The 11448-nt window shown below is 34.5% G+C and overlaps 1 long non-coding RNA gene across 1 annotated transcript; it reads left to right on the top strand.

The window, feature by feature from the left end:
- Positions 1-2823: 2823 nt before the first annotated feature.
- LOC122134311 lies at positions 2824-11332 on the top strand. The gene is made up of 5 exons (XR_006156663.1): positions 2824-3177; positions 7551-7776; positions 7914-8053; positions 10369-10467; positions 11115-11332. It is a non-coding gene; the product is annotated as an uncharacterized LOC122134311 (long non-coding RNA).
- Positions 11333-11448: the final 116 nt, after the last annotated feature.

Raw genomic sequence — 11448 nt, 5'->3', positions numbered from 1 at the left:
CTTACAGTATATATCACTTTCAGGCCTCAAATCTCAAATGACCTCTTTCTCATGTAAACTTACAAATTGTGTGATTTACTGAGAATATTTGTGCAAACAAGCCCATATTCAAATAGTTTGGACATACATGTATTTAAAGGAATGGCAAGCTGCTGGCCAAAATTCCATCATAACCAATCACACAATTAAAATTCAAGCCCAGTTTTGAGTTATTTATCTTTGCTCTATACCTCACTTGTTTCCATCTCTGCTTTACTGAATTTGCCAAACGTGAGAAGTTGGCAACAGCCAGCCTGAAGGCATACTTTCCCCTGCTCTCATAGTGCATGATTGCATGATTGAATTTTAAGTGAACATTGGGAAAATAAATGATAAAAGTGGCAGAAGGCACCCAATATTTATAGACATACTTTAGCTAAAGTACAACATTTTGCATAAGTTAATGCACTTCAACTTTATACTGTTTTCTGTTTATTTTGATAAATAAAATCTTGTTTTGCATAATAAATATATTTTAATTAAACTGTTCACTTTAAAGGAGATGCTATAATAATTTAATATGGCTTCACGGCCATAACAATACATATATTATTATCATATAAATAATATAATAATAATTCTTCTTCTTATTTTTTTTAATATGATGTTTTCATTATAGATATGGTGATTATCTCTTATGTGGACACCAAACCTAAATAATATTAACCATCTGAATCTGTGTTGTGTCAGCAAATGTTAAAGTCAGCTAATTAGCTAATTATTGTGCTTTTAGCCACAATGGCAAGAGTGCTTTTTATTTTTGGAAACAATTAATTAAATTGCATTGAACTAAACTTTGTCTCAAAATGTATTTGCTAATTTCATCAATTCCTATTTCCTATATAAATCTTCAACATCTTTAAAATCCTGAATTATTAGTAGAATCATCTTTGCGTTGCTAACCTGCAGTTCTGCCACATTTTCATGTGCACAGTGAATTTTCAGTGAGTTTTTGTGCTGTCTAGTAGTTTACAGGTGAAGAAAATCAAATGTGTATTTCACCTTGTTGTACCCTGCTCATTCCACACACACACACACACACACACACACAATAAATAACTTGGTTTAATATACAGTATATATATATATATATATATATATATATATATAAATATATATATATATATATATATATATATATATATATACTAAACCGAAAAAAAAATACAATTTAAACATCAAAGCAAACAAAAATAATAAAGTAACACTAAAAGAATACAAAAGCAAAAAAAAAAATAATAATAATATAATAATAAAAAACCAAATAGCAAATAAAAATATTCAGAAAGAAACACAAAAATCACCAATAAATAAATTTAACTGGCAAAATTAATATAAACAATAAATTCAAACTAAAGATTTTTTATTTATTTTATTTTTTTAATTCACATTTATAATTTTTTACTTTGCTTTTCCTCATTTGCATACAGTACAGCCACAAACTGATAACACTGAACTTAAAGTCTGGCTGTTTCTTTTTTGTACTGAATATGTAGTTTTTGGTTGTATTTTTAATATTTTTAATATTTTAAATTTTTATTATTATAAAATAATCGAGTGAGCTTAATAAACTCATCAAGAAGTGATTGAACTCATTAATGAGATAGATGGCATGGGCTGTTCTTCACTCCGCCACATGATGGCAGCATCTACAAGGCCTTTTCAACTGAACTCGTGATCGCTTTGTCCAATAGATGGCGCAGTGACATCATACATCAGCAGGCTGGCTTCAAATCCTTTCCACCTGTATTTCTGTGTTTATGCATGTCATATCAGTTATCATGTAGTACACAAGATCTCAATTACATGGTTAGCAATACAAACATAAACAACACCTCCAGAAAACTCTAGGATTTGATGTGAAATACTTGACCGGATCATTTTGTGCGTGGTTGTTTTGTGCAGATCACTCTAGGGACGGTCACTAATGTTGATGAAGCCGTCCGGTGGCGGGGTTACATGTACCTGTACGTGCAAATGAGAGCCAATCCACTGGGTTACGGGATCAGCCACAAGGCCTATCAGGTGCTCAAGCTCTCATAACCTGTTGTTAATATTATCAGTCATCTACTGCCACCTTTTAGATGCTTTGACAGTCTGACAGTCATATAATGAAAATAAAACAGATAAGACGGTAATTTCTTGCCGCTGTTACATGCATATGTGATAATTTTAACATGTAAGTTTCTTTACATTCTACAGACATTCAATAAACTTTTCAGTGCACAGAAGACTGAAGCAGATATTCTGAGCATTGTTTCTAAAGCTGAAGAATTTGAGCAGATCAAGGTGAGTTGACAGATGACCATAGGTTCATTTTTAGTGACGGGTAAATAAAGTGCGTATTTTGGAGGTGTGTTGTAGTGTTAATTTCGTCAGCTGTTTTTTAATGTAGTCTTGTGTCAAATGTCTATTTAACCAACCTGTCCTGTTTTTAGTTGACTTAATGTCTGGGAATTTTGGTCTAGTTTCAGTGACTTTGTTGCACTTTCAGTTGAGTAGTATATCAGTGGAGATCACTAAACTCCAGCTTCTACACTTGTAAAATGTAGTCTATGTTTTCAGATCATCTGGCATTTCTTTTCTCAGTTTTAAGAAAGAATGTGTGACAATGGTTGCAAGATAAAATAAAATGCTGGACAGAAAATGTGTCCTTCTGAGAGAAAAGCTTTGTTAGGGGGATTTAAACTCTTGACATCTGGCAACACAAGGCATGAAAACAAATGTGAAGTTCTATATATATAAGTGTATTGAGAAAATCGAGAAAGTGTAGAGAGTAGTGTTTTCTTCAATGATATAGCATGTTGATATAGTCAAAGTTGCTGTTTAATGGTGTTGGTGTCGTCTCATCCTCATTTCATTTCAGTCATGGAAAAGACAGGTTGAATATTTTTTTTGGTCATCGTTTTCTTGATTAAAATGTACACTAGTGTGTTGATGGGTTCTGTGTACCCCACACGGGTTCGGGACGAGGAGCAGGAGGAACTGGAGAAGATGTTGTGTAATTTCTGTGAGCTGCCTGCGGCCGGAGGAGTGGAGAACGGATAGGGCAAGATAAACATCCTCCTCCAGACGTACATCGGCTGCGGGGACGAGGACAGCTTCTCTCTCATATCTGACCTCTCTTATGTAGCACAGGTGAGACACAAACATAGAAAGTAATCATTATTTTATTTGTCTTAAAAGTGGTCTACACGTTCCTAAATCAGTTGAAGCCTGGGAAGGAAACGCCCACTGCTGTGATTGGCTAACAGTTTGTGTATGTTTGACAGCCTACGTCCTCCACAGATGGACGCTGCTGTGATTTAGGTTAAAAACACATAAATACTCATATTAGGCAATCAGGGGTGCGTTTCCCAAAATCATCGTTAGCTAACTATGGTTGTTAGTTCCATTGAACTCTATTGGGAGCTTGCTACTATAGTTGCTTTTAGGAAATGCACCCCTGTTTAACAGACAAAGCAATAGTGATCACGTAATAAAAACAGAAATTCACACTTTACTGTTGGATCCAGTATAGACAGCACAGCATTGTCTTTTACGTTCCCTCTTTCTGAAAATCCTGCGTTGAATTGTGCCATGTTTGTAAACGACCAAGTTCTTACTGACGCGGTCTGGAACGTTAATCTTCTCTTTCCTAATGTTGGGGTCAGAAGGAAGGGAATGTAAAGACTGTTTTCTCCACAGTGAACGGCACGGCACAGCATCTTGTTTTCAGAGCATCGTTATTGTTTGTTTGCTATCTTGTGGGCGTGGCTAAACAGTCAGTGATGTAGAAGCAGGCTTTGATCTTCCTCTGAGGAGGCGGTGTTTATCCACACTATTACATCATAGAGTAGAACATTCCACAAGCTGTTGTTTTGGCAGGCTGGCTTCAAGATATGCTGTTTTAGACTAACGAGAAAGTTTTGATTGGATGTTTTTGTAGTAAAATGACTTCTAATATGTGAAAAGTGGTGAGAGTGTCAACTCCTGAGCGCGCAGATTTCCCATTCTTCATCTTCATTAGTTTACAGTCTCTGTTCAGAATAATAAATTATCAAACAGAACTTTGTCATATGCATTATGTATGTAAGATTAGCACTATCTTGTCTTTATTTGAAAAAAATATGATATCCAGTGTGTACAAGCAAATCAGATAACTGACTTTTTTTTTTTTTTTATACAATTTCTTTGAGAAAATACTATAATTGGATTACAGAATCAAGAAGTTGCCATCTAAATAAATCTCGTTATTTTACAGATTTATTTTTATCAATTATTTTTTTGCATATTTATAAAATAGGAAGTATAATTTAAATATATAATATGGTAAATATTATATAAAATGAATTTAAATTTCATTTCAGCAGTTCTTTTGCATGTGATTTTAATATCTTTAAATTCAATAGTGTGATATAATTTATATCAGACATCAGCCATCCTACTCTCTAATATATTGTTAAAAAATACTCAACAATATCATTCCAAATTCAACTTACTTTCTCTTGTGAAATAAAATAAATACATTTTTGTTGCATAGAAAAGAGCATCTTTGTATGTTTAGAAAGAAAAAACAAGAACAACGTACTTGATCCATGCAACGTAAGGAGAAGCAAATTCTGAGTGAACAGTGTTTATCTGACTCAGAGGTTAAGATGGGATATCCTCTTCCCCACCATCTCTTCAGATTCTCTGTCGAAGCCATCTATCTCTGATATCTGCGATTCCATTATAACAGCTTCCATGTGGTCAGATAGTTGAAATAGCTTGGAGAAATTCCCTCTTTTCTCCTAATTCGGCTGATTTCAGATGTGCAGCTGGGATCCGGCAGTGGGAGTCATTTCCGTGTCCAACATATGTTGATTTTAAATCCAGACCCTCTGTGATGCTCAGGTCTGAGAGATCTCTCTCTGTCACCCTTCAGAGAGTTTAGATGTATATGTTTAGCTATACACACACAATGATTCTTGCAATGGTTTTTGCATCTGTTCAGAGAGGAGACTCTTCCCATCATTCAGCTGTAGATCGGAACGGCTCTGACCTTTCATTGGTTTAATTCACAGCATGTGAAAAAGCAATATATATATATATATATATATATATATATATATATATATAATATATATATATATATTGATTTTAACAATGAAAATGTTTTTATTTTAGTGTAGATTTCAGGTTTTCAATGCTATTCAAAATAGTAGTATTTATTGATTTGCTCTTTTATTTTCAAAGGAGCCACAATTTCAGTCAATAATATAAATAGTACTGAGAGATATAAAGAGCCACATGAGCTATTCGAGAGGCAATTGTTCAAAATGTCATATGCTGTACTTGAAACCATAAAACGATATTTAAAAAATATTTTCTTGTCATCATCTGGAACAACAATTTTAAGATATATATTACATTTACAAAGTCATATTCGCGAAATATCACAGGCAAAAAAAAAAAGATTCAATGTCTATTGTCAATAGTGTAGCAATGTGTGAAGGACAGCTCACACAGAAGTCACTCTCACATCAAGCAGATTGCAAAATTCCGGATCACATGCATTGCTATTGAAATGACTGGACTTTGTCCACCAGAATTCACAGAACAACATAAATTTATACTAAACACGTCTTGCACACAATTAGGAATGCTGTCATGGAGTGGTAATAGCTAAACACTAATCAAATCAAATCATTGGAACAAATGACACAACCCTAAAGATTCACATGCATCCTAGCAGAAGGTCAGTCCGCAAAGCTCATCTGAAGTCCAACGCTGTGCATTTAGTGTGCTGTGCTTTCACTGAAGTGTTGTGAATTGTTCTGCTGGTACTCATCCATACGGACGAGTGTCGGATGAAAGAGTTCAGTTGCTCTTGAGGCCTGTTAAACAGCAGCATGCGGGTCAGCAGGTGTTTGTCCTCCTGCTTTGCTAACAGTCGTCCATTTCTGCTCAATCAATCAGTGACTAGATCAATCCATCATAGCAGTCAGATCTACGAGTAAACCTGCACCTTATAGATCAAAGTAATGTTGGATTCTCAAAGCCATCTGAACATAACTCACACTCCAGCATCAAACATACAGCCGCTTGGCTCTGATTTATACCCACAGCAGTCAAAGCAAATGGACATTAGTCATTCCATAAAATGTGTTCTAGATAATGGACAAAATTTAAAGGTGCCCTTTAAAAATCTGTACCCCCAGAAAAGAGAATACTTGATAAATCTGTTTAAAATGACGCTCCCGCATTAGGCAAGCTATTTTGTACTACATAAGGTTAGCTGTTACTGAGTTACACAACCAGCGGAATACAGCTCACTTTATTTCAGTAACCTCTTTTTAACAGACATTTTTTAGTTGTGCAATAAATTAATCATAATTAGATGACTAATATGCCTGTGAATAAGGTATTTCTAAAATGCATGTACAAAATGCTCTTAAAATAATCTCATTATAAAAATCAGTTTTGATTGCATGCAAACCAATAAACAAAAAACACAAGAGTTTCTCTGAACCTAGAAAGGCATGGAAGCACATTTCTTTTACAAAAATTGTAATTATGAGACAAAATAAATACGTTAAGTCACAAAAGTCATAAACTAAGATGCTAAGCCATTATTAAGTCATAACTATGAGATAAAAAAGTTATATTTATTGCATAAACCAACATTTTGCGAAATCATATGAGAAAAAATAAAACTTGACAAAAACAATTTAAGTTTTCATGCATAAGTAATATACAAGGTCATTATTATTATATTAAAATTGTGACATAAACACTTGAAATTATTAATTGTATCTCACAATTTTGACTTATGTCATGATTTTGACTAATTTCATAATTAGTATGTCATCATTTTGACCTCTTATATCATTATTATTTTTGGTCATTTACCTTTTTCTTCCATAGGTAGGCAACTTTGGTGAAAAAAAAAAAAATATCATATGCAAATGAATACAGACCTGTACCTTTTTTCCTGTGATTTGTTTGCATCACATCTGGGAAAGGGAGACACATATATGTTCTCTGATATATCTTTATCTATCTATCTATTAGGGATGCACGATAAATATTGTCACGATATTAATGTGCATCTCGTCAGTAAAGCCGGTTCTGTAACCAGCGGTAAATCTCTACACATGCGTGCTTTCACGTGGAGCAGCATTTACTACACAGAGCCACTGTTCACTGACAAGCTGCGCAAAACATACGCAAAATATGATTGTGGTTTTGTGCAGCTTGTCAGTGAACAACTGTGTATTTATAATGACAATATCAACTGTTTATAACCAACTAGTTAAAAAAAAAAAAAAAAAAAACAGTTCAGTTTATGAAAGTTTAATAACAGTATAATAACAACTAGTTGGTTTAAGAATGTGCATGTCACTCTCAGAACAGGATAAACGTCAGTCATATTTATCTGCAGTGTGTACATGGCCTCTGTGCAGACCAAGAGCACTGTTATATCGGCCAATGATCCGCTTGATTGACTTGATTGTGTGATTGAGAGTCTCTTTGTCTTTATGGTGCAGAATGCTGCTCGTATCGTGTGGGCTCTGTTTGAGATCGCTCTGAGGAAGCGCTGGCCCGCCATGACCTACCGCCTGCTGAACCTGTGTAAAGTGATTGACAAGCGTCTGTGTGGATGGGCCCACCCACTGCGACAGTTCAGCGCACTGCCCTCTTTAGTGCTGTCCAGAATAGAGGAGAGGTACCTCACGGTGGACAAACTCAGAGACATAGACAAAGATGAGATCGGTCGGTCTGATGCAAGAACATTGTGTTGATTTGTCAGTTTTAGAGTTTGTTGTAGGCATTTCAGTTCAAATATAAAATTTTCAAAATATTAAAAATATTAATTTTGTGTGTGTGTGTGTGTGTGTGTGTGCATCCAGGTCACATGTTGTATCACATGAACATCGGGATAAAGATGAAGCAGATCATCAGATACCCGCCATCCTGATGGAGTCCAGCATTCAACCAATCACATGCACTGTCCTGCGCATACGCCTCGGACTTCAGGTGGAATGACCAGGTAACCATGGCAACCATACCCAGGGCTTTCCATGTTGCTGTTTGTCTCTGCAATATCTGGATTTTCAATTCCATAGACCAGGAGATCCCAAACTGCAATGATCGGTTTTCCACAGATGAGCCAAAAATAAATAAATAAATAATAATAATAATAATAATAATAATAATAATAATAATAATAATAATAATAATTCAATAGCAGAAAATTTATTTCAATCAGTAACTTGTTTTAAAGTATAACATTACAGGCATTGCAGATGAGATGTAAGAAATGATAACATGCTAAATCAATGTTATGATATTAAAATGTTGAAATAGTGTCATTTTTTAGATAAAAAGTCAAAATTATTACAAACAAAAAGTGGAGATACATAAGTCGTAAACAGGGTTCGTACAAGGTGCTTAAAGTTCTAAAAACACTAAAATTCCCCTTTTAAAATTAAAACCCCTAAAAACCCTTAAAAAAACCAAAATTAATAAAAAATAATTTAAAAAGTACTTGAATGTTTAAAAAGCAGTATTTAAAAGTTTTGTTAATTTTTGTTTTCAATAAAAACTGTTTTTTTCTTGCAAAATTAACGATGCAGCGCATCTGATATAAATGCAGAGCCGTTTCTCCTGGCTTTAAGCAGCGCACGAGATCTTGCGATATTACACCTTGAGGTGTAATCGATATCAGTAAAAAGTTGATTTTGTGCTGAAACCTTTGATAGTGTGTGCAGTATATTGTTCGGTCTTTTTGTTGCATGTGTTGTTTGTCTGAGCTTCATTCTGGAACACAAGTAAAGTCTGAGGCGCTTTGTGTTGCACTGTTATCATTTACAAGCTTGGAGTGCTTCTCCATCTCAGCAGCTCGGCATTTTAGTACTCAACCATATTTTGTCAAAAATTTGCTTTTGTGAATTCCTCTTTTTTTTTTTAGACCTTCCCTAAAATTGTGAGATAATCCTGAATCATCATGTTATTTTGATGCAGTTAGTTTTAAAGTTATAACGTTGTATAATACGTCAGACTAAGTATATAAACTGCATTTAATAAATTTAATTATAAAAATGTAAAACATTTAAAAGCAGGTTTTGGTGAAATAGAATGATGAGGCCTTTGGGAGTTAATAGATAGTAATGCTTAGTTGTTACATATATTTGTACTGAGCACATTATTTACAATTGCACATATACTCACCATAACCCACCCCCCCCACACACACACACACACATACACACACACACACACACACTCACACTCACAGTAGGTTAGGCAGGAGGCGCTGAAGGAGTCATTGATTTGTACATCTCCTCCCCGGCGTTTAAGAGCACAAAGGCTTGAATAGGCCCAGATCTGTTGCTATTGTTCTCTTGAGGGCCAGTGCTGTGATGGGCCACAGATGGGCCGCTCTGTGCCCGGTGCTCCTGTGTGACCATAACTCGTCCAGCGTGACACCCAACAGCTGGATGACCATCAGCTATCCAACACTAATCACCCGCCAACATGCTCTGAGCATGACCTGCCCTCTGCCACATGAATACATCGTTAACGCTACATTAATCCACTCAGTAGGTCATGTTTATAAATATAATACATAATACATACAGTACACTACCAACCAAAAAAAATGAATATTACTAAACTACATGCTACATACATTGCTGTCAGATCTCTAATGTGAATAAAGCTGTGTGATTCAGATTAGATTCAGATTCAGATCAAACAGCTCAAGGAAGATTTACTCACACCATGAGCAAAGTGAAAAAGCTCTCTGGTCATTCAGATGCTTTAATGAAAAATATGAGCTGCCTGACAATACGTATATCACTCGCTTTAATGTAAACCAGGCTACAACTCAACAGACTATAAAGATTTCACTCACTTTAGTGCTAAATACAAGCCGTCTAACACAACAGATCTCTATATCAAGAAATCTCTCTATACTCTCTATAACGCTGTGATGAAGATTAGCAAGAGTTCATGTGCTGTCGCTGAGAGATCTGAATGTAAAGTTCCGGTGACATTATTATTATTATTATTATTTTGTATCAGACCACTGATACTAGAAGTACAAGAAGTCTTTTGTAAAGTTTTTCTGTTTCTCGTGTAATAGGAATTATATATTTATATTTCTCATGTGGTTTGGTGTCCGTAATGTAAGTTTGGTCATGTGGTTTCCATGGAAACAGTAGTTTCCACTTTCTTGAAGGTTCTTTTTTGTTACTGTGAACGTATAAATGGACAACCGTTTTTTTTTTTTTTTTTTTTTTTTTTGTATTTTGTATTTTCACTGTATCACTTTTATGACACCTCACATCTGGTCGTGCTCAGGTCCATGGCTCGCTGGGAGAGCCCTGGTGGTTATGGGAGGAGGATCCTATCAACGAACACATCTACCACTCTGAGTACTTCCTTCTGCATAAGAAACAGGTAACCATACATGTACATCTCCTGACATGAGCAAACCCAAATTTAGAAACCCTAATGAGATCACAGCGTGAAGATACTGGAAAAGTAGCATTAAATTACACACTTCACCAAGTTTTGTTATTGTATATAGTACAAGAAAACATTGAAACTAAAACTATTAAAAATTGCTTTTTGCTAATTGAAATTAAGCTAAAAAAATACAAATAATACATAAAACTTTAACAGAAATTAGATGTTTTGCTTTGGCACCTGACTAAAATAAGTTTAAGTATTAAAATGAAGAAATATGAGATTAAAAAAAAAAAAACTAAATAGTAAAAAAATAAAAAATAATAAAATGACAAAAGCACATAGCAAATTTACAAAAACTAAAATTTAAATGAAAACCAAAAATATAAAAATGAGCTTATCAATATATTAATAGATGCTATAATAACTATATAAATAATGCTAAAATAAAATAATATTTGTGAAAAATCTTTTTTTATTTTTTATTATTATTTTGTAAAGCATGGAGATTAGATTAACGACAGTACATGTGGTTCTTTAATGAAGATGTCATATCACACAATTTATTCAGTGAGCCAGAAATGTGAAATGCATTGCGGTGTGCGTTTCTAATCATATATTCCCTCTGGCACTGTCAGGTTGTGAGTGGAGAGCCCCAGCAGGTGGTCTTCACTATACCCATCTTTGAGCCCATGCCTTCTTAGTATTACATCCGAGCCATGTCTGACTGTTGACTGGGCTCTGAAGCTGTGTGTATCATCAACTTCCAGCATCTCATCCTGCCTGAAAGACACCCACTACACACAGGTGCGTCCCAAATATATACAGTATAGTCATATTTCACGCTTTAAACAACTTCGTCCTTTAATTACTTTATTTGTTATTTAGGAGAAATTTCTTAAAATTCTTATGAAACAGTGTTATTATAATTGACATACAATTATAATTTTTATTAAAGTTGTAAAATAGTCA

The sequence above is a fragment of the Cyprinus carpio genome, chromosome B16 (genome assembly GCF_018340385.1).
Source record: "Cyprinus carpio isolate SPL01 chromosome B16, ASM1834038v1, whole genome shotgun sequence".
NCBI classification, from domain to species: domain Eukaryota; kingdom Metazoa; phylum Chordata; class Actinopteri; order Cypriniformes; family Cyprinidae; genus Cyprinus; species Cyprinus carpio.
The sequence above is the reverse complement of the archived record's forward strand: the minus strand, read 5'-3'. Positions and strand labels throughout refer to the sequence as shown.